Source organism: Microcebus murinus, chromosome 14 (genome assembly GCF_040939455.1).
Source record: "Microcebus murinus isolate Inina chromosome 14, M.murinus_Inina_mat1.0, whole genome shotgun sequence".
In the NCBI taxonomy this organism is placed as follows: Eukaryota; Metazoa; Chordata; class Mammalia; order Primates; family Cheirogaleidae; genus Microcebus; species Microcebus murinus.
This window is the reverse complement of record NC_134117.1, coordinates 80,574,355-80,602,195: the sequence shown is the minus strand read 5'-3', so window position 1 is coordinate 80,602,195 and position 27,841 is coordinate 80,574,355. Positions and strand designations below refer to the sequence as shown.

The following is a 27,841-nucleotide window of genomic DNA, read 5'->3' as shown; positions in this document are numbered from 1 at the left end:
CTGACCCGAGGGGGGAGGCTTGGAGAGGGCAACGTACCCGACCTTAACATTGGTACCCCCACGATACGCTGGAGCAACATGAGAGGTATATGAATAAGAACACAGCGGGGAGGGGGGCACGGGCAACACATGTCACCTGAATACTTGGACTCCCATCATCTGCTTGAAAAGAGAGAGAAAAGAAAATGCAATAATAGAGGTAAGGGACACTTTTTAAAAATAATGAATCCGAAGAGAAAAGTAAAAGGAAGCCTGTGGAGCAGGTCTGGGTGTGACTCCGGATCCCCCAACATCAGGTGCCACCACCAAAGATTCCTACGTGTAGCCCATAGAACCCCAAAAGCAACGGGACGAGTTCTGGTCACACACTCCCTCAAAATGACATCCTGGCCTTCTTCTGGAACTCCCTCCCCTCTCAGACTCTCAAGGTTTCCTCCAGCGTGTCGGTTCCCACAGAGCAGACCTTTGGTCTGAGACCTGACAGTCCAGATGCCACGCGTGCTGCCGCGTGGCGGCGGTGTCGCGGCTCGGGACAAGAGGAGGCCCCACGGTGCGGGCTGGGGCGCCAGGCACCGCGGCGGGCGCTGAGGGTGGGGGTCACCCCCACCCCGGGCCGCCGCCGCGCTCCCAGAAAGGGGACAGAACAAGAGGCCAAAAAAAAACAAAAACAAAAAAGAAGCAGCCTGTGGCACCCGGTATTCCCAGGCGGTCTCCCATCCAAGTACTAACGAGGCCCGACCCTGCTTAGCTTCCGAGACCAGACGAGATCGGGCGCGTTCAGGGTGGTGTGGCCGTGGACGGCGGAGGGCGCCCCTGCCCCGCTCAAGAAGCCGAGCCTCTCTGCGCTAACCCCGCCGCCTCCTCCCGCCCCACGCACGCCCCGCGCCGGGCCGGGCCTGTTGAGTTCGCCGCCGGGTCCAGCGGGCTCCGAGGGACGGGGGTGATGGGCGGGGCGGGGCGGGGGGCTGTCTCTCTACACACACACACACACACACACACACTCACACTCACTCACACTCACACAAGATGCGCCTCCACGGCTGGACTCGTCAAGGTGGAGCCCTTCCAGCCCCCCTCGTCTCCTCCCCCGGCCTCGGCCTCCTTCACCTACCCGCTGCCCACCCCCAGCGCGTCGCCACCGCTGACTGCGCACGCGCGCGCGGGGCGCTCGCCCTTTGACCCCAGCCAGGGGCCGCCCTCCCCCACAACCCCTTTCAGCTGCGCCCCCCCTCGCCCTGTTGTTGGGCGGCCGCCTATTCCCCCGGGCCAGGGCTGGGGCACAGCGCAAGGGGGAGGGGAGCCAGTGTATGGGGCGTCTCTCTCTGGGGATGTGTCCCATGGGTGGGGTGGGGTGGCGTGGTTTGTGGGGCGCTGAAGAAATCAGTCCCCTCCATCTCCTACCTCTGGAAAACGCCCAAGCCCGTGGAGAACTGCCGGCACCGCTTCGTGGGGGCCGGGACCCTCCTCTGTGTCCTCCTGTGGCCCGGTCCAAGGGGCCTGGGCCTGGCCGGGGCTGCATTGGACCCCGACCACCCTGGCGTGTGGACTCGCTAAAAGTCGGCGATTAGATATTGGATTCCAGCTTCCTTGAGGTCATTTCACTAATGAGTGCACCGGGAAGGGTTTCCTAATCCATCTGTGAGGGTGGCAACTGAAAGAGAATTTTTTTTTTTTTTTTTATGAGACACAGTCTCGCTTTGTTGCCTAGGCTAGAGTGAGTGCAGTGGCGTTAGCCTAGCTCACAGCAACCTCAAACTCCTGGGCTCAAGCAATCCTTCTGCCTCAGCCTCCCAAGTAGCTGGGACTACAGGCATGCGCCACCATGCCTGGCTCATTTTCCTATATATATTAGTTGGCCAATTAATTTCTTTCTATTTACAGTAGAGACCGGGTCTGGCTCTTGCTCAGGCTGGTTTCGAACTCCTGACCTCGAGCAATCCGCCCGCCTCGGCCTCCCAGAGAGCTAGGATTACAGGCTTGAGCCACCGCGCCCGGCCTGAAAGAGAATTTGAAAGCTGACAGAATAGGCGAGGAAAGGCATAGGAGATTTCCACACCCAGTAAGGAAGCCTTTCCCGAAATGGAAGAAAGAAAGGAGCAAACAGAGACACCGGTAGCCCGCCCGGATGAGAGTCTGCCCCTGAGAGAAAGCACCCTGACCAGGCTCACCCGTGGGTGGGTGGCGAGCTAGCGGCATTCAGAAGAGCGAGGCCCGCAGTCTGTGCAGAAGACACCTGCACTCGGGTGTGTGTGGCGGCACGATTCCCAAGCAGCGCCAGATGTTAAACCAAGGAGAAGCCAGGGAGTTCCCAACGCCCCAGGTGTCCTCAGCCCACGACTGGCTGCTGTGGGAATGCGAAGCCCGGCTCCTTGTCTCAGAGCGGGGTTCCCAGGAGGATCAGGCTGAAGCTGGGACTTGGCCTCAAAGTGTCCCCTCGCATGGCCACCCCCTTCCCCTTCCTGCTCCTCTACTCCTGGTGCCCCTCCATCCAGGGGCCAGACCTTAAAGAGTCACCGCAAGAGAATCCTGGTCCCAAGGGAGCCTTCTGGGGGACCGGTGCTGAGAGAGGTTGTGGGCATGGCCCGCTGGGGCTCTGCCCGACCCAGGGCTGAGAGATGCAACCTCCCAGCTCTGGGTCCCTGCAGGAAGTGTTGGCAAACACAGGGCCGGTCCTCCAAAGGCCCAGGTGCAGGGAGCCCAGGCCAAGCAGCCTGTGGAAGAAGCCACTTGCCGTGCCACCCCGGGAACACGACTGCAGGCCCCGGCCCTTCCCACCTCCTCCTCCTCCTCCTCCCACCCGCACCCCCCCCCCCGACATGGCACAGGGCTCGGAGACACCTCAGACTCTTGCTACCCAAAGTGCAAAGGGCATCAGTTGCTCCTCCAAACCCCCCCGCCCAGCAGACCACGTTGTCCAGCCAGCCCCCGGGCCTCCCTGGGGTGCCCAGCACAAAAGTGCAGACACCCACCGGACCCTCAGTCTCAGTTTTCGGAGGTTTTTGCCACTCTAAGGACCCGCAGGCCAGCTGGGCCTTCGGGCAGGACAGAGAGCCCCGGGATCCCATCAGGAGGCGGTCCCCACCTCCGCGGCTCTCCCCTTGCGGGGGGGGGCGGCAGCCGGCGGCCGCAGGGCCTCAGGGAAGACACCAGGCTGGGCCCCCCCGCGGCACAGCCGGGGCACGTCCCCCGCACGCGACTTAGGGACCGCTGCTGGAGACTGCTGCGGCCACCCTGCTGCCGGGTTTCTGGAGGGCTTCCTGGAAGCAGCGTCCACACCAAGCCCTTGGAAGGCCCAGGCGACGGAGGAGCCGGTCAGGCAGGGGCCGAGGACGGTGAGAGGCCCGGCGGGAAGGAGCATGTCAGGCAGGGGCAGAGGACGGTGACAGGCCGGGCGGGAAGGAGCCGGTCAGGCGGGGGCCCAGGACAGTGACGGGCCTGGCCGGGGAGGAGTGCGTCAGGCAGGGGCAGAGGAGACGGGCTGGGTAAGGGTTAGGGTTACAGTTAGGGCACAATTCACAATCGCAAAGATGTGGAAGCGACCCGAGTGCCCATCCATCCAGGAGTGCATTAATAAAATGTGGCGCGTGGACACCACGGAGTGCCATTCGGCTGTGAGGAGCAGCGGTGAGAGGGCGCCTCTCGTGTTCTCCTGGCCAGAGCTGGAACCCGTTCCAGTAGGCCAGGTATCCCAAGAATGGACACACGAGCACCACGTGAGCGCGCTCACCGGCAAATTGGTACGAACGGATGGACACCTAAGTGGACGGAGAGGAATCACCTTCATCGGGTGGGTGTCGGGCGGGTGGGGGGAGGGGATGGGCATACACATCCATTGGGAATGGGGTGGGTGCGCACCGACTGGGGGATGGGCGCACGTGAAGCTCTGACCCGAGGGGGGAGGCTTGGAGAGGGCAACGTACCCGACCTTAACATTGGTACCCCCACGATACGCTGGAGCAACATGAGAGGTATATGAATAAGAACACAGCGGGGAGGGGGGCACGGGCAACACATGTCACCTGAATACTTGGACTCCCATCATCTGCTTGAAAAGAGAGAGAAAAGAAAATGCAATAATAGAGGTAAGGGACACTTTTTAAAAGTAATGAATCCGAAGAGAAAAGTAAAAGGAAGCCTGTGGAGCAGGTCTGGGTGTGACTCCGGATCCCCCAACATCAGGTGCCACCACCAAAGATTCCTACGTGTAGCCCATAGAACCCCAAAAGCAACGGGACGAGTTCTGGTCACACACTCCCTCAAAATGACATCCTGGCCTTCTTCTGGAACTCCCTCCCCTCTCAGACTCTCAAGGTTTCCTCCAGCGTGTCGGTTCCCACAGAGCAGACCTTTGGTCTGAGACCTGACAGTCCAGATGCCACGCGTGCTGCCGCGTGGCGGCGGTGTCGCGGCTCGGGACAAGAGGAGGCCCCACGGTGCGGGCTGGGGCGCCAGGCACCGCGGCGGGCGCTGAGGGTGGGGGTCACCCCCACCCCGGGCCGCCGCCGCGCTCCCAGAAAGGGGACAGAACAAGAGGCCAAAAAAAAACAAAAACAAAAAAGAAGCAGCCTGTGGCACCCGGTATTCCCAGGCGGTCTCCCATCCAAGTACTAACGAGGCCCGACCCTGCTTAGCTTCCGAGACCAGACGAGATCGGGCGCGTTCAGGGTGGTGTGGCCGTGGACGGCGGAGGGCGCCCCTGCCCCGCTCAAGAAGCCGAGCCTCTCTGCGCTAACCCCGCCGCCTCCTCCCGCCCCACGCACGCCCCGCGCCGGGCCGGGCCTGTTGAGTTCGCCGCCGGGTCCAGCGGGCTCCGAGGGACGGGGGTGATGGGCGGGGCGGGGCGGGGGGCTGTCTCTCTACACACACACACACACACACACACTCACACTCACTCACACTCACACAAGATGCGCCTCCACGGCTGGACTCGTCAAGGTGGAGCCCTTCCAGCCCCCCTCGTCTCCTCCCCCGGCCTCGGCCTCCTTCACCTACCCGCTGCCCACCCCCAGCGCGTCGCCACCGCTGACTGCGCACGCGCGCGCGGGGCGCTCGCCCTTTGACCCCAGCCAGGGGCCGCCCTCCCCCACAACCCCTTTCAGCTGCGCCCCCCCTCGCCCTGTTGTTGGGCGGCCGCCTATTCCCCCGGGCCAGGGCTGGGGCACAGCGCAAGGGGGAGGGGAGCCAGTGTATGGGGCGTCTCTCTCTGGGGATGTGTCCCATGGGTGGGGTGGGGTGGCGTGGTTTGTGGGGCGCTGAAGAAATCAGTCCCCTCCATCTCCTACCTCTGGAAAACGCCCAAGCCCGTGGAGAACTGCCGGCACCGCTTCGTGGGGGCCGGGACCCTCCTCTGTGTCCTCCTGTGGCCCGGTCCAAGGGGCCTGGGCCTGGCCGGGGCTGCATTGGACCCCGACCACCCTGGCGTGTGGACTCGCTAAAAGTCGGCGATTAGATATTGGATTCCAGCTTCCTTGAGGTCATTTCACTAATGAGTGCACCGGGAAGGGTTTCCTAATCCATCTGTGAGGGTGGCAACTGAAAGAGAATTTTTTTTTTTTTTATGAGACACAGTCTCGCTTTGTTGCCTAGGCTAGAGTGAGTGCAGTGGCGTTAGCCTAGCTCACAGCAACCTCAAACTCCTGGGCTCAAGCAATCCTTCTGCCTCAGCCTCCCAAGTAGCTGGGACTACAGGCATGCGCCACCATGCCTGGCTCATTTTCCTATATATATTAGTTGGCCAATTAATTTCTTTCTATTTACAGTAGAGACCGGGTCTGGCTCTTGCTCAGGCTGGTTTCGAACTCCTGACCTCGAGCAATCCGCCCGCCTCGGCCTCCCAGAGAGCTAGGATTACAGGCTTGAGCCACCGCGCCCGGCCTGAAAGAGAATTTGAAAGCTGACAGAATAGGCGAGGAAAGGCATAGGAGATTTCCACACCCAGTAAGGAAGCCTTTCCCGAAATGGAAGAAAGAAAGGAGCAAACAGAGACACCGGTAGCCCGCCCGGATGAGAGTCTGCCCCTGAGAGAAAGCACCCTGACCAGGCTCACCCGTGGGTGGGTGGCGAGCTAGCGGCATTCAGAAGAGCGAGGCCCGCAGTCTGTGCAGAAGACACCTGCACTCGGGTGTGTGTGGCGGCACGATTCCCAAGCAGCGCCAGATGTTAAACCAAGGAGAAGCCAGGGAGTTCCCAACGCCCCAGGTGTCCTCAGCCCACGACTGGCTGCTGTGGGAATGCGAAGCCCGGCTCCTTGTCTCAGAGCGGGGTTCCCAGGAGGATCAGGCTGAAGCTGGGACTTGGCCTCAAAGTGTCCCCTCGCATGGCCACCCCCTTCCCCTTCCTGCTCCTCTACTCCTGGTGCCCCTCCATCCAGGGGCCAGACCTTAAAGAGTCACCGCAAGAGAATCCTGGTCCCAAGGGAGCCTTCTGGGGGACCGGTGCTGAGAGAGGTTGTGGGCATGGCCCGCTGGGGCTCTGCCCGACCCAGGGCTGAGAGATGCAACCTCCCAGCTCTGGGTCCCTGCAGGAAGTGTTGGCAAACACAGGGCCGGTCCTCCAAAGGCCCAGGTGCAGGGAGCCCAGGCCAAGCAGCCTGTGGAAGAAGCCACTTGCCGTGCCACCCCGGGAACACGACTGCAGGCCCCGGCCCTTCCCACCTCCTCCTCCTCCTCCTCCCACCCGCACCCCCCCCCCGACATGGCACAGGGCTCGGAGACACCTCAGACTCTTGCTACCCAAAGTGCAAAGGGCATCAGTTGCTCCTCCAAACCCCCCCGCCCAGCAGACCACGTTGTCCAGCCAGCCCCCGGGCCTCCCTGGGGTGCCCAGCACAAAAGTGCAGACACCCACCGGACCCTCAGTCTCAGTTTTCGGAGGTTTTTGCCACTCTAAGGACCCGCAGGCCAGCTGGGCCTTCGGGCAGGACAGAGAGCCCCGGGATCCCATCAGGAGGCGGTCCCCACCTCCGCGGCTCTCCCCTTGCGGGGGGGCGGCAGCCGGCAGCCGCAGGGCCTCAGGGAAGACACCAGGCTGGGCCCCCCACACGCGACTTAGGGACCGCTGCTGGAGACTGCTGCGGCCACCCTGCTGCCGGGTTTCTGGAGGGCTTCCTGGAAGCAGCGTCCACACCAAGCCCTTGGAAGGCCCAGGCGACGGAGGAGCCAGTCAGGCAGGGGCCGAGGACGGTGAGAGGCCCGGCGGGAAGGAGCATGTCAGGCAGGGGCAGAGGACGGTGACAGGCCGGGCGGGAAGGAGCCGGTCAGGCGGGGGCCCAGGACAGTGACGGGCCTGGCCGGGGAGGAGTGCGTCAGGCAGGGGCAGAGGAGACGGGCTGGGTAAGGGTTATGGTTACAGTTAGGGCACAATTCACAATCGCAAAGATGTGGAAGCGACCCGAGTGCCCATCCATCCAGGAGTGCATTAATAAAATGTGGCGCGTGGACACCACGGAGTGCCATTCGGCTGTGAGGAGCAGCGGTGAGAGGGCGCCTCTCGTGTTCTCCTGGCCAGAGCTGGAACCCGTTCCAGTAGGCCAGGTATCCCAAGAATGGACACACGAGCACCACGTGAGCGCGCTCACCGGCAAATTGGTACGAACGGATGGACACCTAAGTGGACGGAGAGGAATCACCTTCATCGGGTGGGTGTCGGGCGGGTGGGGGGAGGGGATGGGCATACACATCCATTGGGAATGGGGTGGGTGCGCACCGACTGGGGGATGGGCGCACGTGAAGCTCTGACCCGAGGGGGGAGGCTTGGAGAGGGCAACGTACCCGACCTTAACATTGGTACCCCCACGATACGCTGGAGCAACATGAGAGGTATATGAATAAGAACACAGCGGGGAGGGGGGCACGGGCAACACATGTCACCTGAATACTTGGACTCCCATCATCTGCTTGAAAAGAGAGAGAAAAGAAAATGCAATAATAGAGGTAAGGGACACTTTTTAAAAATAATGAATCCGAAGAGAAAAGTAAAAGGAAGCCTGTGGAGCAGGTCTGGGTGTGACTCCGGATCCCCCAACATCAGGTGCCACCACCAAAGATTCCTACATGTAGCCCATAGAACCCCAAAAGCAACGGGACGAGTTCTGGTCACACACTCCCTCAAAATGACATCCTGGCCTTCTTCTGGAACTCCCTCCCCTCTCAGACTCTCAAGGTTTCCTCCAGCGTGTCGGTTCCCACAGAGCAGACCTTTGGTCTGAGACCTGACAGTCCAGATGCCACGCGTGCTGCCGCGTGGCGGCGGTGTCGCGGCTCGGGACAAGAGGAGGCCCCACGGTGCGGGCTGGGGCGCCAGGCACCGCGGCGGGCGCTGAGGGTGGGGGTCACCCCCACCCCGGGCCGCCGCCGCGCTCCCAGAAAGGGGACAGAACAAGAGGCCAAAAAAAAACAAAAACAAAAAAGAAGCAGCCTGTGGCACCCGGTATTCCCAGGCGGTCTCCCATCCAAGTACTAACGAGGCCCGACCCTGCTTAGCTTCCGAGACCAGACGAGATCGGGCGCGTTCAGGGTGGTGTGGCCGTGGACGGCGGAGGGCGCCCCTGCCCCGCTCAAGAAGCCGAGCCTCTCTGCGCTAACCCCGCCGCCTCCTCCCGCCCCACGCACGCCCCGCGCCGGGCCGGGCCTGTTGAGTTCGCCGCCGGGTCCAGCGGGCTCCGAGGGACGGGGGTGATGGGCGGGGCGGGGCGGGGGGCTGTCTCTCTACACACACACACACACACACACACTCACACTCACTCACACTCACACAAGATGCGCCTCCACGGCTGGACTCGTCAAGGTGGAGCCCTTCCAGCCCCCCTCGTCTCCTCCCCCGGCCTCGGCCTCCTTCACCTACCCGCTGCCCACCCCCAGCGCGTCGCCACCGCTGACTGCGCACGCGCGCGCGGGGCGCTCGCCCTTTGACCCCAGCCAGGGGCCGCCCTCCCCCACAACCCCTTTCAGCTGCGCCCCCCCTCGCCCTGTTGTTGGGCGGCCGCCTATTCCCCCGGGCCAGGGCTGGGGCACAGCGCAAGGGGGAGGGGAGCCAGTGTATGGGGCGTCTCTCTCTGGGGATGTGTCCCATGGGTGGGGTGGGGTGGCGTGGTTTGTGGGGCGCTGAAGAAATCAGTCCCCTCCATCTCCTACCTCTGGAAAACGCCCAAGCCCGTGGAGAACTGCCGGCACCGCTTCGTGGGGGCCGGGACCCTCCTCTGTGTCCTCCTGTGGCCCGGTCCAAGGGGCCTGGGCCTGGCCGGGGCTGCATTGGACCCCGACCACCCTGGCGTGTGGACTCGCTAAAAGTCGGCGATTAGATATTGGATTCCAGCTTCCTTGAGGTCATTTCACTAATGAGTGCACCGGGAAGGGTTTCCTAATCCATCTGTGAGGGTGGCAACTGAAAGAGAATTTTTTTTTTTTTTTTTATGAGACACAGTCTCGCTTTGTTGCCTAGGCTAGAGTGAGTGCAGTGGCGTTAGCCTAGCTCACAGCAACCTCAAACTCCTGGGCTCAAGCAATCCTTCTGCCTCAGCCTCCCAAGTAGCTGGGACTACAGGCATGCGCCACCATGCCTGGCTCATTTTCCTATATATATTAGTTGGCCAATTAATTTCTTTCTATTTACAGTAGAGACCGGGTCTGGCTCTTGCTCAGGCTGGTTTCGAACTCCTGACCTCGAGCAATCCGCCCGCCTCGGCCTCCCAGAGAGCTAGGATTACAGGCTTGAGCCACCGCGCCCGGCCTGAAAGAGAATTTGAAAGCTGACAGAATAGGCGAGGAAAGGCATAGGAGATTTCCACACCCAGTAAGGAAGCCTTTCCCGAAATGGAAGAAAGAAAGGAGCAAACAGAGACACCGGTAGCCCGCCCGGATGAGAGTCTGCCCCTGAGAGAAAGCACCCTGACCAGGCTCACCCGTGGGTGGGTGGCGAGCTAGCGGCATTCAGAAGAGCGAGGCCCGCAGTCTGTGCAGAAGACACCTGCACTCGGGTGTGTGTGGCGGCACGATTCCCAAGCAGCGCCAGATGTTAAACCAAGGAGAAGCCAGGGAGTTCCCAACGCCCCAGGTGTCCTCAGCCCACGACTGGCTGCTGTGGGAATGCGAAGCCCGGCTCCTTGTCTCAGAGCGGGGTTCCCAGGAGGATCAGGCTGAAGCTGGGACTTGGCCTCAAAGTGTCCCCTCGCATGGCCACCCCCTTCCCCTTCCTGCTCCTCTACTCCTGGTGCCCCTCCATCCAGGGGCCAGACCTTAAAGAGTCACCGCAAGAGAATCCTGGTCCCAAGGGAGCCTTCTGGGGGACCGGTGCTGAGAGAGGTTGTGGGCATGGCCCGCTGGGGCTCTGCCCGACCCAGGGCTGAGAGATGCAACCTCCCAGCTCTGGGTCCCTGCAGGAAGTGTTGGCAAACACAGGGCCGGTCCTCCAAAGGCCCAGGTGCAGGGAGCCCAGGCCAAGCAGCCTGTGGAAGAAGCCACTTGCCGTGCCACCCCGGGAACACGACTGCAGGCCCCGGCCCTTCCCACCTCCTCCTCCTCCTCCTCCCACCCGCACCCCCCCCCCCCGACATGGCACAGGGCTCGGAGACACCTCAGACTCTTGCTACCCAAAGTGCAAAGGGCATCAGTTGCTCCTCCAAACCCCCCCGCCCAGCAGACCACGTTGTCCAGCCAGCCCCCGGGCCTCCCTGGGGTGCCCAGCACAAAAGTGCAGACACCCACCGGACCCTCAGTCTCAGTTTTCGGAGGTTTTTGCCACTCTAAGGACCCGCAGGCCAGCTGGGCCTTCGGGCAGGACAGAGAGCCCCGGGATCCCATCAGGAGGCGGTCCCCACCTCCGCGGCTCTCCCCTTGCGGGGGGGCGGCAGCCGGCAGCCGCAGGGCCTCAGGGAAGACACCAGGCTGGGCCCCCCACACGCGACTTAGGGACCGCTGCTGGAGACTGCTGCGGCCACCCTGCTGCCGGGTTTCTGGAGGGCTTCCTGGAAGCAGCGTCCACACCAAGCCCTTGGAAGGCCCAGGCGACGGAGGAGCCAGTCAGGCAGGGGCCGAGGACGGTGAGAGGCCCGGCGGGAAGGAGCATGTCAGGCAGGGGCAGAGGACGGTGACAGGCCGGGCGGGAAGGAGCCGGTCAGGCGGGGGCCCAGGACAGTGACGGGCCTGGCCGGGGAGGAGTGCGTCAGGCAGGGGCAGAGGAGACGGGCTGGGTAAGGGTTAGGGTTACAGTTAGGGCACAATTCACAATCGCAAAGATGTGGAAGCGACCCGAGTGCCCATCCATCCAGGAGTGCATTAATAAAATGTGGCGCGTGGACACCACGGAGTGCCATTCGGCTGTGAGGAGCAGCGGTGAGAGGGCGCCTCTCGTGTTCTCCTGGCCAGAGCTGGAACCCGTTCCAGTAGGCCAGGTATCCCAAGAATGGACACACGAGCACCACGTGAGCGCGCTCACCGGCAAATTGGTACGAACGGATGGACACCTAAGTGGACGGAGAGGAATCACCTTCATCGGGTGGGTGTCGGGCGGGTGGGGGGAGGGGATGGGCATACACATCCATTGGGAATGGGGTGGGTGCGCACCGACTGGGGGATGGGCGCACGTGAAGCTCTGACCCGAGGGGGGAGGCTTGGAGAGGGCAACGTACCCGACCTTAACATTGGTACCCCCACGATACGCTGGAGCAACATGAGAGGTATATGAATAAGAACACAGCGGGGAGGGGGGCACGGGCAACACATGTCACCTGAATACTTGGACTCCCATCATCTGCTTGAAAAGAGAGAGAAAAGAAAATGCAATAATAGAGGTAAGGGACACTTTTTAAAAGTAATGAATCCGAAGAGAAAAGTAAAAGGAAGCCTGTGGAGCAGGTCTGGGTGTGACTCCGGATCCCCCAACATCAGGTGCCACCACCAAAGATTCCTACGTGTAGCCCATAGAACCCCAAAAGCAACGGGACGAGTTCTGGTCACACACTCCCTCAAAATGACATCCTGGCCTTCTTCTGGAACTCCCTCCCCTCTCAGACTCTCAAGGTTTCCTCCAGCGTGTCGGTTCCCACAGAGCAGACCTTTGGTCTGAGACCTGACAGTCCAGATGCCACGCGTGCTGCCGCGTGGCGGCGGTGTCGCGGCTCGGGACAAGAGGAGGCCCCACGGTGCGGGCTGGGGCGCCAGGCACCGCGGCGGGCGCTGAGGGTGGGGGTCACCCCCACCCCGGGCCGCCGCCGCGCTCCCAGAAAGGGGACAGAACAAGAGGCCAAAAAAAAACAAAAACAAAAAAGAAGCAGCCTGTGGCACCCGGTATTCCCAGGCGGTCTCCCATCCAAGTACTAACGAGGCCCGACCCTGCTTAGCTTCCGAGACCAGACGAGATCGGGCGCGTTCAGGGTGGTGTGGCCGTGGACGGCGGAGGGCGCCCCTGCCCCGCTCAAGAAGCCGAGCCTCTCTGCGCTAACCCCGCCGCCTCCTCCCGCCCCACGCACGCCCCGCGCCGGGCCGGGCCTGTTGAGTTCGCCGCCGGGTCCAGCGGGCTCCGAGGGACGGGGGTGATGGGCGGGGCGGGGCGGGGGGCTGTCTCTCTACACACACACACACACACACACACTCACACTCACTCACACTCACACAAGATGCGCCTCCACGGCTGGACTCGTCAAGGTGGAGCCCTTCCAGCCCCCCTCGTCTCCTCCCCCGGCCTCGGCCTCCTTCACCTACCCGCTGCCCACCCCCAGCGCGTCGCCACCGCTGACTGCGCACGCGCGCGCGGGGCGCTCGCCCTTTGACCCCAGCCAGGGGCCGCCCTCCCCCACAACCCCTTTCAGCTGCGCCCCCCCTCGCCCTGTTGTTGGGCGGCCGCCTATTCCCCCGGGCCAGGGCTGGGGCACAGCGCAAGGGGGAGGGGAGCCAGTGTATGGGGCGTCTCTCTCTGGGGATGTGTCCCATGGGTGGGGTGGGGTGGCGTGGTTTGTGGGGCGCTGAAGAAATCAGTCCCCTCCATCTCCTACCTCTGGAAAACGCCCAAGCCCGTGGAGAACTGCCGGCACCGCTTCGTGGGGGCCGGGACCCTCCTCTGTGTCCTCCTGTGGCCCGGTCCAAGGGGCCTGGGCCTGGCCGGGGCTGCATTGGACCCCGACCACCCTGGCGTGTGGACTCGCTAAAAGTCGGCGATTAGATATTGGATTCCAGCTTCCTTGAGGTCATTTCACTAATGAGTGCACCGGGAAGGGTTTCCTAATCCATCTGTGAGGGTGGCAACTGAAAGAGAATTTTTTTTTTTTTTATGAGACACAGTCTCGCTTTGTTGCCTAGGCTAGAGTGAGTGCAGTGGCGTTAGCCTAGCTCACAGCAACCTCAAACTCCTGGGCTCAAGCAATCCTTCTGCCTCAGCCTCCCAAGTAGCTGGGACTACAGGCATGCGCCACCATGCCTGGCTCATTTTCCTATATATATTAGTTGGCCAATTAATTTCTTTCTATTTACAGTAGAGACCGGGTCTGGCTCTTGCTCAGGCTGGTTTCGAACTCCTGACCTCGAGCAATCCGCCCGCCTCGGCCTCCCAGAGAGCTAGGATTACAGGCTTGAGCCACCGCGCCCGGCCTGAAAGAGAATTTGAAAGCTGACAGAATAGGCGAGGAAAGGCATAGGAGATTTCCACACCCAGTAAGGAAGCCTTTCCCGAAATGGAAGAAAGAAAGGAGCAAACAGAGACACCGGTAGCCCGCCCGGATGAGAGTCTGCCCCTGAGAGAAAGCACCCTGACCAGGCTCACCCGTGGGTGGGTGGCGAGCTAGCGGCATTCAGAAGAGCGAGGCCCGCAGTCTGTGCAGAAGACACCTGCACTCGGGTGTGTGTGGCGGCACGATTCCCAAGCAGCGCCAGATGTTAAACCAAGGAGAAGCCAGGGAGTTCCCAACGCCCCAGGTGTCCTCAGCCCACGACTGGCTGCTGTGGGAATGCGAAGCCCGGCTCCTTGTCTCAGAGCGGGGTTCCCAGGAGGATCAGGCTGAAGCTGGGACTTGGCCTCAAAGTGTCCCCTCGCATGGCCACCCCCTTCCCCTTCCTGCTCCTCTACTCCTGGTGCCCCTCCATCCAGGGGCCAGACCTTAAAGAGTCACCGCAAGAGAATCCTGGTCCCAAGGGAGCCTTCTGGGGGACCGGTGCTGAGAGAGGTTGTGGGCATGGCCCGCTGGGGCTCTGCCCGACCCAGGGCTGAGAGATGCAACCTCCCAGCTCTGGGTCCCTGCAGGAAGTGTTGGCAAACACAGGGCCGGTCCTCCAAAGGCCCAGGTGCAGGGAGCCCAGGCCAAGCAGCCTGTGGAAGAAGCCACTTGCCGTGCCACCCCGGGAACACGACTGCAGGCCCCGGCCCTTCCCACCTCCTCCTCCTCCTCCTCCCACCCGCACCCCCCCCCCGACATGGCACAGGGCTCGGAGACACCTCAGACTCTTGCTACCCAAAGTGCAAAGGGCATCAGTTGCTCCTCCAAACCCCCCCGCCCAGCAGACCACGTTGTCCAGCCAGCCCCCGGGCCTCCCTGGGGTGCCCAGCACAAAAGTGCAGACACCCACCGGACCCTCAGTCTCAGTTTTCGGAGGTTTTTGCCACTCTAAGGACCCGCAGGCCAGCTGGGCCTTCGGGCAGGACAGAGAGCCCCGGGATCCCATCAGGAGGCGGTCCCCACCTCCGCGGCTCTCCCCTTGCGGGGGGGCGGCAGCCGGCGGCCGCAGGGCCTCAGGGAAGACACCAGGCTGGGCCCCCCCGCGGCACAGCCGGGGCACGTCCCCCGCACGCGACTTAGGGACCGCTGCTGGAGACTGCTGCGGCCACCCTGCTGCCGGGTTTCTGGAGGGCTTCCTGGAAGCAGCGTCCACACCAAGCCCTTGGAAGGCCCAGGCGACGGAGGAGCCGGTCAGGCAGGGGCCGAGGACGGTGAGAGGCCCGGCGGGAAGGAGCATGTCAGGCAGGGGCAGAGGACGGTGACAGGCCGGGCGGGAAGGAGCCGGTCAGGCGGGGGCCCAGGACAGTGACGGGCCTGGCCGGGGAGGAGTGCGTCAGGCAGGGGCAGAGGAGACGGGCTGGGTAAGGGTTAGGGTTACAGTTAGGGCACAATTCACAATCGCAAAGATGTGGAAGCGACCCGAGTGCCCATCCATCCAGGAGTGCATTAATAAAATGTGGCGCGTGGACACCACGGAGTGCCATTCGGCTGTGAGGAGCAGCGGTGAGAGGGCGCCTCTCGTGTTCTCCTGGCCAGAGCTGGAACCCGTTCCAGTAGGCCAGGTATCCCAAGAACGGACACACGAGCACCACGTGAGCGCGCTCACCGGCAAATTGGTACGAACGGATGGACACCTAAGTGGACGGAGAGGAATCACCTTCATCGGGTGGGTGTCGGGCGGGTGGGGGGAGGGGATGGGCATACACATCCATTGGGAATGGGGTGGGTGCGCACCGACTGGGGGATGGGCGCACGTGAAGCTCTGACCCGAGGGGGGAGGCTTGGAGAGGGCAACGTACCCGACCTTAACATTGGTACCCCCACGATACGCTGGAGCAACATGAGAGGTATATGAATAAGAACACAGCGGGGAGGGGGGCACGGGCAACACATGTCACCTGAATACTTGGACTCCCATCATCTGCTTGAAAAGAGAGAGAAAAGAAAATGCAATAATAGAGGTAAGGGACACTTTTTAAAAATAATGAATCCGAAGAGAAAAGTAAAAGGAAGCCTGTGGAGCAGGTCTGGGTGTGACTCCGGATCCCCCAACATCAGGTGCCACCACCAAAGATTCCTACGTGTAGCCCATAGAACCCCAAAAGCAACGGGACGAGTTCTGGTCACACACTCCCTCAAAATGACATCCTGGCCTTCTTCTGGAACTCCCTCCCCTCTCAGACTCTCAAGGTTTCCTCCAGCGTGTCGGTTCCCACAGAGCAGACCTTTGGTCTGAGACCTGACAGTCCAGATGCCACGCGTGCTGCCGCGTGGCGGCGGTGTCGCGGCTCGGGACAAGAGGAGGCCCCACGGTGCGGGCTGGGGCGCCAGGCACCGCGGCGGGCGCTGAGGGTGGGGGTCACCCCCACCCCGGGCCGCCGCCGCGCTCCCAGAAAGGGGACAGAACAAGAGGCCAAAAAAAAACAAAAACAAAAAAGAAGCAGCCTGTGGCACCCGGTATTCCCAGGCGGTCTCCCATCCAAGTACTAACGAGGCCCGACCCTGCTTAGCTTCCGAGACCAGACGAGATCGGGCGCGTTCAGGGTGGTGTGGCCGTGGACGGCGGAGGGCGCCCCTGCCCCGCTCAAGAAGCCGAGCCTCTCTGCGCTAACCCCGCCGCCTCCTCCCGCCCCACGCACGCCCCGCGCCGGGCCGGGCCTGTTGAGTTCGCCGCCGGGTCCAGCGGGCTCCGAGGGACGGGGGTGATGGGCGGGGCGGGGCGGGGGGCTGTCTCTCTACACACACACACACACACACACACTCACACTCACTCACACTCACACAAGATGCGCCTCCACGGCTGGACTCGTCAAGGTGGAGCCCTTCCAGCCCCCCTCGTCTCCTCCCCCGGCCTCGGCCTCCTTCACCTACCCGCTGCCCACCCCCAGCGCGTCGCCACCGCTGACTGCGCACGCGCGCGCGGGGCGCTCGCCCTTTGACCCCAGCCAGGGGCCGCCCTCCCCCACAACCCCTTTCAGCTGCGCCCCCCCTCGCCCTGTTGTTGGGCGGCCGCCTATTCCCCCGGGCCAGGGCTGGGGCACAGCGCAAGGGGGAGGGGAGCCAGTGTATGGGGCGTCTCTCTCTGGGGATGTGTCCCATGGGTGGGGTGGGGTGGCGTGGTTTGTGGGGCGCTGAAGAAATCAGTCCCCTCCATCTCCTACCTCTGGAAAACGCCCAAGCCCGTGGAGAACTGCCGGCACCGCTTCGTGGGGGCCGGGACCCTCCTCTGTGTCCTCCTGTGGCCCGGTCCAAGGGGCCTGGGCCTGGCCGGGGCTGCATTGGACCCCGACCACCCTGGCGTGTGGACTCGCTAAAAGTCGGCGATTAGATATTGGATTCCAGCTTCCTTGAGGTCATTTCACTAATGAGTGCACCGGGAAGGGTTTCCTAATCCATCTGTGAGGGTGGCAACTGAAAGAGAATTTTTTTTTTTTTTATGAGACACAGTCTCGCTTTGTTGCCTAGGCTAGAGTGAGTGCAGTGGCGTTAGCCTAGCTCACAGCAACCTCAAACTCCTGGGCTCAAGCAATCCTTCTGCCTCAGCCTCCCAAGTAGCTGGGACTACAGGCATGCGCCACCATGCCTGGCTCATTTTCCTATATATATTAGTTGGCCAATTAATTTCTTTCTATTTACAGTAGAGACCGGGTCTGGCTCTTGCTCAGGCTGGTTTCGAACTCCTGACCTCGAGCAATCCGCCCGCCTCGGCCTCCCAGAGAGCTAGGATTACAGGCTTGAGCCACCGCGCCCGGCCTGAAAGAGAATTTGAAAGCTGACAGAATAGGCGAGGAAAGGCATAGGAGATTTCCACACCCAGTAAGGAAGCCTTTCCCGAAATGGAAGAAAGAAAGGAGCAAACAGAGACACCGGTAGCCCGCCCGGATGAGAGTCTGCCCCTGAGAGAAAGCACCCTGACCAGGCTCACCCGTGGGTGGGTGGCGAGCTAGCGGCATTCAGAAGAGCGAGGCCCGCAGTCTGTGCAGAAGACACCTGCACTCGGGTGTGTGTGGCGGCACGATTCCCAAGCAGCGCCAGATGTTAAACCAAGGAGAAGCCAGGGAGTTCCCAACGCCCCAGGTGTCCTCAGCCCACGACTGGCTGCTGTGGGAATGCGAAGCCCGGCTCCTTGTCTCAGAGCGGGGTTCCCAGGAGGATCAGGCTGAAGCTGGGACTTGGCCTCAAAGTGTCCCCTCGCATGGCCACCCCCTTCCCCTTCCTGCTCCTCTACTCCTGGTGCCCCTCCATCCAGGGGCCAGACCTTAAAGAGTCACCGCAAGAGAATCCTGGTCCCAAGGGAGCCTTCTGGGGGACCGGTGCTGAGAGAGGTTGTGGGCATGGCCCGCTGGGGCTCTGCCCGACCCAGGGCTGAGAGATGCAACCTCCCAGCTCTGGGTCCCTGCAGGAAGTGTTGGCAAACACAGGGCCGGTCCTCCAAAGGCCCAGGTGCAGGGAGCCCAGGCCAAGCAGCCTGTGGAAGAAGCCACTTGCCGTGCCACCCCGGGAACACGACTGCAGGCCCCGGCCCTTCCCACCTCCTCCTCCTCCTCCTCCCACCCGCACCCCCCCCCCGACATGGCACAGGGCTCGGAGACACCTCAGACTCTTGCTACCCAAAGTGCAAAGGGCATCAGTTGCTCCTCCAAACCCCCCCGCCCAGCAGACCACGTTGTCCAGCCAGCCCCCGGGCCTCCCTGGGGTGCCCAGCACAAAAGTGCAGACACCCACCGGACCCTCAGTCTCAGTTTTCGGAGGTTTTTGCCACTCTAAGGACCCGCAGGCCAGCTGGGCCTTCGGGCAGGACAGAGAGCCCCGGGATCCCATCAGGAGGCGGTCCCCACCTCCGCGGCTCTCCCCTTGCGGGGGGGCGGCAGCCGGCAGCCGCAGGGCCTCAGGGAAGACACCAGGCTGGGCCCCCCACACGCGACTTAGGGACCGCTGCTGGAGACTGCTGCGGCCACCCTGCTGCCGGGTTTCTGGAGGGCTTCCTGGAAGCAGCGTCCACACCAAGCCCTTGGAAGGCCCAGGCGACGGAGGAGCCAGTCAGGCAGGGGCCGAGGACGGTGAGAGGCCCGGCGGGAAGGAGCATGTCAGGCAGGGGCAGAGGACGGTGACAGGCCGGGCGGGAAGGAGCCGGTCAGGCGGGGGCCCAGGACAGTGACGGGCCTGGCCGGGGAGGAGTGCGTCAGGCAGGGGCAGAGGAGACGGGCTGGGTAAGGGTTAGGGTTACAGTTAGGGCACAATTCACAATCGCAAAGATGTGGAAGCGACCCGAGTGCCCATCCATCCAGGAGTGCATTAATAAAATGTGGCGCGTGGACACCACGGAGTGCCATTCGGCTGTGAGGAGCAGCGGTGAGAGGGCGCCTCTCGTGTTCTCCTGGCCAGAGCTGGAACCCGTTCCAGTAGGCCAGGTATCCCAAGAATGGACACACGAGCACCACGTGAGCGCGCTCACCGGCAAATTGGTACGAACGGATGGACACCTAAGTGGACGGAGAGGAATCACCTTCATCGGGTGGGTGTCGGGCGGGTGGGGGGAGGGGATGGGCATACACATCCATTGGGAATGGGGTGGGTGCGCACCGACTGGGGGATGGGCGCACGTGAAGCTCTGACCCGAGGGGGGAGGCTTGGAGAGGGCAACGTACCCGACCTTAACATTGGTACCCCCACGATACGCTGGAGCAACATGAGAGGTATATGAATAAGAACACAGCGGGGAGGGGGGCACGGGCAACACATGTCACCTGAATACTTGGACTCCCATCATCTGCTTGAAAAGAGAGAGAAAAGAAAATGCAATAATAGAGGTAAGGGACACTTTTTAAAAATAATGAATCCGAAGAGAAAAGTAAAAGGAAGCCTGTGGAGCAGGTCTGGGTGTGACTCCGGATCCCCCAACATCAGGTGCCACCACCAAAGATTCCTACATGTAGCCCATAGAACCCCAAAAGCAACGGGACGAGTTCTGGTCACACACTCCCTCAAAATGACATCCTGGCCTTCTTCTGGAACTCCCTCCCCTCTCAGACTCTCAAGGTTTCCTCCAGCGTGTCGGTTCCCACAGAGCAGACCTTTGGTCTGAGACCTGACAGTCCAGATGCCACGCGTGCTGCCGCGTGGCGGCGGTGTCGCGGCTCGGGACAAGAGGAGGCCCCACGGTGCGGGCTGGGGCGCCAGGCACCGCGGCGGGCGCTGAGGGTGGGGGTCACCCCCACCCCGGGCCGCCGCCGCGCTCCCAGAAAGGGGACAGAACAAGAGGCCAAAAAAAAACAAAAACAAAAAAGAAGCAGCCTGTGGCACCCGGTATTCCCAGGCGGTCTCCCATCCAAGTACTAACGAGGCCCGACCCTGCTTAGCTTCCGAGACCAGACGAGATCGGGCGCGTTCAGGGTGGTGTGGCCGTGGACGGCGGAGGGCGCCCCTGCCCCGCTCAAGAAGCCGAGCCTCTCTGCGCTAACCCCGCCGCCTCCTCCCGCCCCACGCACGCCCCGCGCCGGGCCGGGCCTGTTGAGTTCGCCGCCGGGTCCAGCGGGCTCCGAGGGACGGGGGTGATGGGCGGGGCGGGGCGGGGGGCTGTCTCTCTACACACACACACACACACACACACACTCACACTCACTCACACTCACACAAGATGCGCCTCCACGGCTGGACTCGTCAAGGTGGAGCCCTTCCAGCCCCCCTCGTCTCCTCCCCCGGCCTCGGCCTCCTTCACCTACCCGCTGCCCACCCCCAGCGCGTCGCCACCGCTGACTGCGCACGCGCGCGCGGGGCGCTCGCCCTTTGACCCCAGCCAGGGGCCGCCCTCCCCCACAACCCCTTTCAGCTGCGCCCCCCCTCGCCCTGTTGTTGGGCGGCCGCCTATTCCCCCGGGCCAGGGCTGGGGCACAGCGCAAGGGGGAGGGGAGCCAGTGTATGGGGCGTCTCTCTCTGGGGATGTGTCCCATGGGTGGGGTGGGGTGGCGTGGTTTGTGGGGCGCTGAAGAAATCAGTCCCCTCCATCTCCTACCTCTGGAAAACGCCCAAGCCCGTGGAGAACTGCCGGCACCGCTTCGTGGGGGCCGGGACCCTCCTCTGTGTCCTCCTGTGGCCCGGTCCAAGGGGCCTGGGCCTGGCCGGGGCTGCATTGGACCCCGACCACCCTGGCGTGTGGACTCGCTAAAAGTCGGCGATTAGATATTGGATTCCAGCTTCCTTGAGGTCATTTCACTAATGAGTGCACCGGGAAGGGTTTCCTAATCCATCTGTGAGGGTGGCAACTGAAAGAGAATTTTTTTTTTTTTTTTTATGAGACACAGTCTCGCTTTGTTGCCTAGGCTAGAGTGAGTGCAGTGGCGTTAGCCTAGCTCACAGCAACCTCAAACTCCTGGGCTCAAGCAATCCTTCTGCCTCAGCCTCCCAAGTAGCTGGGACTACAGGCATGCGCCACCATGCCTGGCTCATTTTCCTATATATATTAGTTGGCCAATTAATTTCTTTCTATTTACAGTAGAGACCGGGTCTGGCTCTTGCTCAGGCTGGTTTCGAACTCCTGACCTCGAGCAATCCGCCCGCCTCGGCCTCCCAGAGAGCTAGGATTACAGGCTTGAGCCACCGCGCCCGGCCTGAAAGAGAATTTGAAAGCTGACAGAATAGGCGAGGAAAGGCATAGGAGATTTCCACACCCAGTAAGGAAGCCTTTCCCGAAATGGAAGAAAGAAAGGAGCAAACAGAGACACCGGTAGCCCGCCCGGATGAGAGTCTGCCCCTGAGAGAAAGCACCCTGACCAGGCTCACCCGTGGGTGGGTGGCGAGCTAGCGGCATTCAGAAGAGCGAGGCCCGCAGTCTGTGCAGAAGACACCTGCACTCGGGTGTGTGTGGCGGCACGATTCCCAAGCAGCGCCAGATGTTAAACCAAGGAGAAGCCAGGGAGTTCCCAACGCCCCAGGTGTCCTCAGCCCACGACTGGCTGCTGTGGGAATGCGAAGCCCGGCTCCTTGTCTCAGAGCGGGGTTCCCAGGAGGATCAGGCTGAAGCTGGGACTTGGCCTCAAAGTGTCCCCTCGCATGGCCACCCCCTTCCCCTTCCTGCTCCTCTACTCCTGGTGCCCCTCCATCCAGGGGCCAGACCTTAAAGAGTCACCGCAAGAGAATCCTGGTCCCAAGGGAGCCTTCTGGGGGACCGGTGCTGAGAGAGGTTGTGGGCATGGCCCGCTGGGGCTCTGCCCGACCCAGGGCTGAGAGATGCAACCTCCCAGCTCTGGGTCCCTGCAGGAAGTGTTGGCAAACACAGGGCCGGTCCTCCAAAGGCCCAGGTGCAGGGAGCCCAGGCCAAGCAGCCTGTGGAAGAAGCCACTTGCCGTGCCACCCCGGGAACACGACTGCAGGCCCCGGCCCTTCCCACCTCCTCCTCCTCCTCCTCCCACCCGCACCCCCCCCCCGACATGGCACAGGGCTCGGAGACACCTCAGACTCTTGCTACCCAAAGTGCAAAGGGCATCAGTTGCTCCTCCAAACCCCCCCGCCCAGCAGACCACGTTGTCCAGCCAGCCCCCGGGCCTCCCTGGGGTGCCCAGCACAAAAGTGCAGACACCCACCGGACCCTCAGTCTCAGTTTTCGGAGGTTTTTGCCACTCTAAGGACCCGCAGGCCAGCTGGGCCTTCGGGCAGGACAGAGAGCCCCGGGATCCCATCAGGAGGCGGTCCCCACCTCCGCGGCTCTCCCCTTGCGGGGGGGCGGCAGCCGGCAGCCGCAGGGCCTCAGGGAAGACACCAGGCTGGGCCCCCCACACGCGACTTAGGGACCGCTGCTGGAGACTGCTGCAGCCACCCTGCTGCCGGGTTTCTGGAGGGCTTCCTGGAAGCAGCGTCCACACCAAGCCCTTGGAAGGCCCAGGCGACGGAGGAGCCAGTCAGGCAGGGGCCGAGGACGGTGAGAGGCCCGGCGGGAAGGAGCATGTCAGGCAGGGGCAGAGGACGGTGACAGGCCGGGCGGGAAGGAGCCGGTCAGGCGGGGGCCCAGGACAGTGACGGGCCTGGCCGGGGAGGAGTGCGTCAGGCAGGGGCAGAGGAGACGGGCTGGGTAAGGGTTAGGGTTACAGTTAGGGCACAATTCACAATCGCAAAGATGTGGAAGCGACCCGAGTGCCCATCCATCCAGGAGTGCATTAATAAAATGTGGCGCGTGGACACCACGGAGTGCCATTCGGCTGTGAGGAGCAGCGGTGAGAGGGCGCCTCTCGTGTTCTCCTGGCCAGAGCTGGAACCCGTTCCAGTAGGCCAGGTATCCCAAGAATGGACACACGAGCACCACGTGAGCGCGCTCACCGGCAAATTGGTACGAACGGATGGACACCTAAGTGGACGGAGAGGAATCACCTTCATCGGGTGGGTGTCGGGCGGGTGGGGGGAGGGGATGGGCATACACATCCATTGGGAATGGGGTGGGTGCGCACCGACTGGGGGATGGGCGCACGTGAAGCTCTGACCCGAGGGGGGAGGCTTGGAGAGGGCAACGTACCCGACCTTAACATTGGTACCCCCACGATACGCTGGAGCAACATGAGAGGTATATGAATAAGAACACAGCGGGGAGGGGGGCACGGGCAACACATGTCACCTGAATACTTGGACTCCCATCATCTGCTTGAAAAGAGAGAGAAAAGAAAATGCAATAATAGAGGTAAGGGACACTTTTTAAAAATAATGAATCCGAAGAGAAAAGTAAAAGGAAGCCTGTGGAGCAGGTCTGGGTGTGACTCCGGATCCCCCAACATCAGGTGCCACCACCAAAGATTCCTACGTGTAGCCCATAGAACCCCAAAAGCAACGGGACGAGTTCTGGTCACACACTCCCTCAAAATGACATCCTGGCCTTCTTCTGGAACTCCCTCCCCTCTCAGACTCTCAAGGTTTCCTCCAGCGTGTCGGTTCCCACAGAGCAGACCTTTGGTCTGAGACCTGACAGTCCAGATGCCACGCGTGCTGCCGCGTGGCGGCGGTGTCGCGGCTCGGGACAAGAGGAGGCCCCACGGTGCGGGCTGGGGCGCCAGGCACCGCGGCGGGCGCTGAGGGTGGGGGTCACCCCCACCCCGGGCCGCCGCCGCGCTCCCAGAAAGGGGACAGAACAAGAGGCCAAAAAAAAACAAAAACAAAAAAGAAGCAGCCTGTGGCACCCGGTATTCCCAGGCGGTCTCCCATCCAAGTACTAACGAGGCCCGACCCTGCTTAGCTTCCGAGACCAGACGAGATCGGGCGCGTTCAGGGTGGTGTGGCCGTGGACGGCGGAGGGCGCCCCTGCCCCGCTCAAGAAGCCGAGCCTCTCTGCGCTAACCCCGCCGCCTCCTCCCGCCCCACGCACGCCCCGCGCCGGGCCGGGCCTGTTGAGTTCGCCGCCGGGTCCAGCGGGCTCCGAGGGACGGGGGTGATGGGCGGGGCGGGGCGGGGGGCTGTCTCTCTACACACACACACACACACACACACTCACACTCACTCACACTCACACAAGATGCGCCTCCACGGCTGGACTCGTCAAGGTGGAGCCCTTCCAGCCCCCCTCGTCTCCTCCCCCGGCCTCGGCCTCCTTCACCTACCCGCTGCCCACCCCCAGCGCGTCGCCACCGCTGACTGCGCACGCGCGCGCGGGGCGCTCGCCCTTTGACCCCAGCCAGGGGCCGCCCTCCCCCACAACCCCTTTCAGCTGCGCCCCCCCTCGCCCTGTTGTTGGGCGGCCGCCTATTCCCCCGGGCCAGGGCTGGGGCACAGCGCAAGGGGGAGGGGAGCCAGTGTATGGGGCGTCTCTCTCTGGGGATGTGTCCCATGGGTGGGGTGGGGTGGCGTGGTTTGTGGGGCGCTGAAGAAATCAGTCCCCTCCATCTCCTACCTCTGGAAAACGCCCAAGCCCGTGGAGAACTGCCGGCACCGCTTCGTGGGGGCCGGGACCCTCCTCTGTGTCCTCCTGTGGCCCGGTCCAAGGGGCCTGGGCCTGGCCGGGGCTGCATTGGACCCCGACCACCCTGGCGTGTGGACTCGCTAAAAGTCGGCGATTAGATATTGGATTCCAGCTTCCTTGAGGTCATTTCACTAATGAGTGCACCGGGAAGGGTTTCCTAATCCATCTGTGAGGGTGGCAACTGAAAGAGAATTTTTTTTTTTTTTTTTATGAGACACAGTCTCGCTTTGTTGCCTAGGCTAGAGTGAGTGCAGTGGCGTTAGCCTAGCTCACAGCAACCTCAAACTCCTGGGCTCAAGCAATCCTTCTGCCTCAGCCTCCCAAGTAGCTGGGACTACAGGCATGCGCCACCATGCCTGGCTCATTTTCCTATATATATTAGTTGGCCAATTAATTTCTTTCTATTTACAGTAGAGACCGGGTCTGGCTCTTGCTCAGGCTGGTTTCGAACTCCTGACCTCGAGCAATCCGCCCGCCTCGGCCTCCCAGAGAGCTAGGATTACAGGCTTGAGCCACCGCGCCCGGCCTGAAAGAGAATTTGAAAGCTGACAGAATAGGCGAGGAAAGGCATAGGAGATTTCCACACCCAGTAAGGAAGCCTTTCCCGAAATGGAAGAAAGAAAGGAGCAAACAGAGACACCGGTAGCCCGCCCGGATGAGAGTCTGCCCCTGAGAGAAAGCACCCTGACCAGGCTCACCCGTGGGTGGGTGGCGAGCTAGCGGCATTCAGAAGAGCGAGGCCCGCAGTCTGTGCAGAAGACACCTGCACTCGGGTGTGTGTGGCGGCACGATTCCCAAGCAGCGCCAGATGTTAAACCAAGGAGAAGCCAGGGAGTTCCCAACGCCCCAGGTGTCCTCAGCCCACGACTGGCTGCTGTGGGAATGCGAAGCCCGGCTCCTTGTCTCAGAGCGGGGTTCCCAGGAGGATCAGGCTGAAGCTGGGACTTGGCCTCAAAGTGTCCCCTCGCATGGCCACCCCCTTCCCCTTCCTGCTCCTCTACTCCTGGTGCCCCTCCATCCAGGGGCCAGACCTTAAAGAGTCACCGCAAGAGAATCCTGGTCCCAAGGGAGCCTTCTGGGGGACCGGTGCTGAGAGAGGTTGTGGGCATGGCCCGCTGGGGCTCTGCCCGACCCAGGGCTGAGAGATGCAACCTCCCAGCTCTGGGTCCCTGCAGGAAGTGTTGGCAAACACAGGGCCGGTCCTCCAAAGGCCCAGGTGCAGGGAGCCCAGGCCAAGCAGCCTGTGGAAGAAGCCACTTGCCGTGCCACCCCGGGAACACGACTGCAGGCCCCGGCCCTTCCCACCTCCTCCTCCTCCTCCTCCCACCCGCACCCCCCCCCCGACATGGCACAGGGCTCGGAGACACCTCAGACTCTTGCTACCCAAAGTGCAAAGGGCATCAGTTGCTCCTCCAAACCCCCCCGCCCAGCAGACCACGTTGTCCAGCCAGCCCCCGGGCCTCCCTGGGGTGCCCAGCACAAAAGTGCAGACACCCACCGGACCCTCAGTCTCAGTTTTCGGAGGTTTTTGCCACTCTAAGGACCCGCAGGCCAGCTGGGCCTTCGGGCAGGACAGAGAGCCCCGGGATCCCATCAGGAGGCGGTCCCCACCTCCGCGGCTCTCCCCTTGCGGGGGGGCGGCAGCCGGCGGCCGCAGGGCCTCAGGGAAGACACCAGGCTGGGCCCCCCCGCGGCACAGCCGGGGCACGTCCCCCGCACGCGACTTAGGGACCGCTGCTGGAGACTGCTGCGGCCACCCTGCTGCCGGGTTTCTGGAGGGCTTCCTGGAAGCAGCGTCCACACCAAGCCCTTGGAAGGCCCAGGCGACGGAGGAGCCGGTCAGGCAGGGGCCGAGGACGGTGAGAGGCCCGGCGGGAAGGAGCATGTCAGGCAGGGGCAGAGGACGGTGACAGGCCGGGCGGGAAGGAGCCGGTCAGGCGGGGGCCCAGGACAGTGACGGGCCTGGCCGGGGAGGAGTGCGTCAGGCAGGGGCAGAGGAGACGGGCTGGGTAAGGGTTAGGGTTACAGTTAGGGCACAATTCACAATCGCAAAGATGTGGAAGCGACCCGAGTGCCCATCCATCCAGGAGTGCATTAATAAAATGTGGCGCGTGGACACCACGGAGTGCCATTCGGCTGTGAGGAGCAGCGGTGAGAGGGCGCCTCTCGTGTTCTCCTGGCCAGAGCTGGAACCCGTTCCAGTAGGCCAGGTATCCCAAGAATGGACACACGAGCACCACGTGAGCGCGCTCACCGGCAAATTGGTACGAACGGATGGACACCTAAGTGGACGGAGAGGAATCACCTTCATCGGGTGGGTGTCGGGCGGGTGGGGGGAGGGGATGGGCATACACATCCATTGGGAATGGGGTGGGTGCGCACCGACTGGGGGATGGGCGCACGTGAAGCTCTGACCCGAGGGGGGAGGCTTGGAGAGGGCAACGTACCCGACCTTAACATTGGTACCCCCACGATACGCTGGAGCAACATGAGAGGTATATGAATAAGAACACAGCGGGGAGGGGGGCACGGGCAACACATGTCACCTGAATACTTGGACTCCCATCATCTGCTTGAAAAGAGAGAGAAAAGAAAATGCAATAATAGAGGTAAGGGACACTTTTTAAAAATAATGAATCCGAAGAGAAAAGTAAAAGGAAGCCTGTGGAGCAGGTCTGGGTGTGACTCCGGATCCCCCAACATCAGGTGCCACCACCAAAGATTCCTACGTGTAGCCCATAGAACCCCAAAAGCAACGGGACGAGTTCTGGTCACACACTCCCTCAAAATGACATCCTGGCCTTCTTCTGGAACTCCCTCCCCTCTCAGACTCTCAAGGTTTCCTCCAGCGTGTCGGTTCCCACAGAGCAGACCTTTGGTCTGAGACCTGACAGTCCAGATGCCACGCGTGCTGCCGCGTGGCGGCGGTGTCGCGGCTCGGGACAAGAGGAGGCCCCACGGTGCGGGCTGGGGCGCCAGGCACCGCGGCGGGCGCTGAGGGTGGGGGTCACCCCCACCCCGGGCCGCCGCCGCGCTCCCAGAAAGGGGACAGAACAAGAGGCCAAAAAAAAACAAAAACAAAAAAGAAGCAGCCTGTGGCACCCGGTATTCCCAGGCGGTCTCCCATCCAAGTACTAACGAGGCCCGACCCTGCTTAGCTTCCGAGACCAGACGAGATCGGGCGCGTTCAGGGTGGTGTGGCCGTGGAC

At 62.5% G+C, this 27,841-nt stretch overlaps 8 pseudogenes; all 8 read right to left on the bottom strand.

Moving 5' to 3' along the window:
• Positions 1–680: 680 nt before the first annotated feature.
• On the bottom strand, positions 681–799 carry LOC142875929 (uncharacterized; annotated as a pseudogene).
• A 3,764-nt stretch (positions 800–4,563) lies between these two features.
• On the bottom strand, positions 4,564–4,682 carry LOC142875928 (uncharacterized; annotated as a pseudogene).
• A 3,730-nt stretch (positions 4,683–8,412) lies between these two features.
• LOC142875927 (uncharacterized) lies at positions 8,413–8,531 on the bottom strand (annotated as a pseudogene).
• A 3,735-nt stretch (positions 8,532–12,266) lies between these two features.
• Positions 12,267–12,385, bottom strand: LOC142875926 (uncharacterized; annotated as a pseudogene).
• A 3,756-nt stretch (positions 12,386–16,141) lies between these two features.
• Positions 16,142–16,260, bottom strand: LOC142875924 (uncharacterized; annotated as a pseudogene).
• A 3,730-nt stretch (positions 16,261–19,990) lies between these two features.
• Positions 19,991–20,109, bottom strand: LOC142875923 (uncharacterized; annotated as a pseudogene).
• Positions 20,110–23,844: 3,735 nt separating this feature from the next.
• On the bottom strand, positions 23,845–23,963 carry LOC142875922 (uncharacterized; annotated as a pseudogene).
• A 3,759-nt stretch (positions 23,964–27,722) lies between these two features.
• On the bottom strand, positions 27,723–27,841 carry LOC142875921 (uncharacterized; annotated as a pseudogene).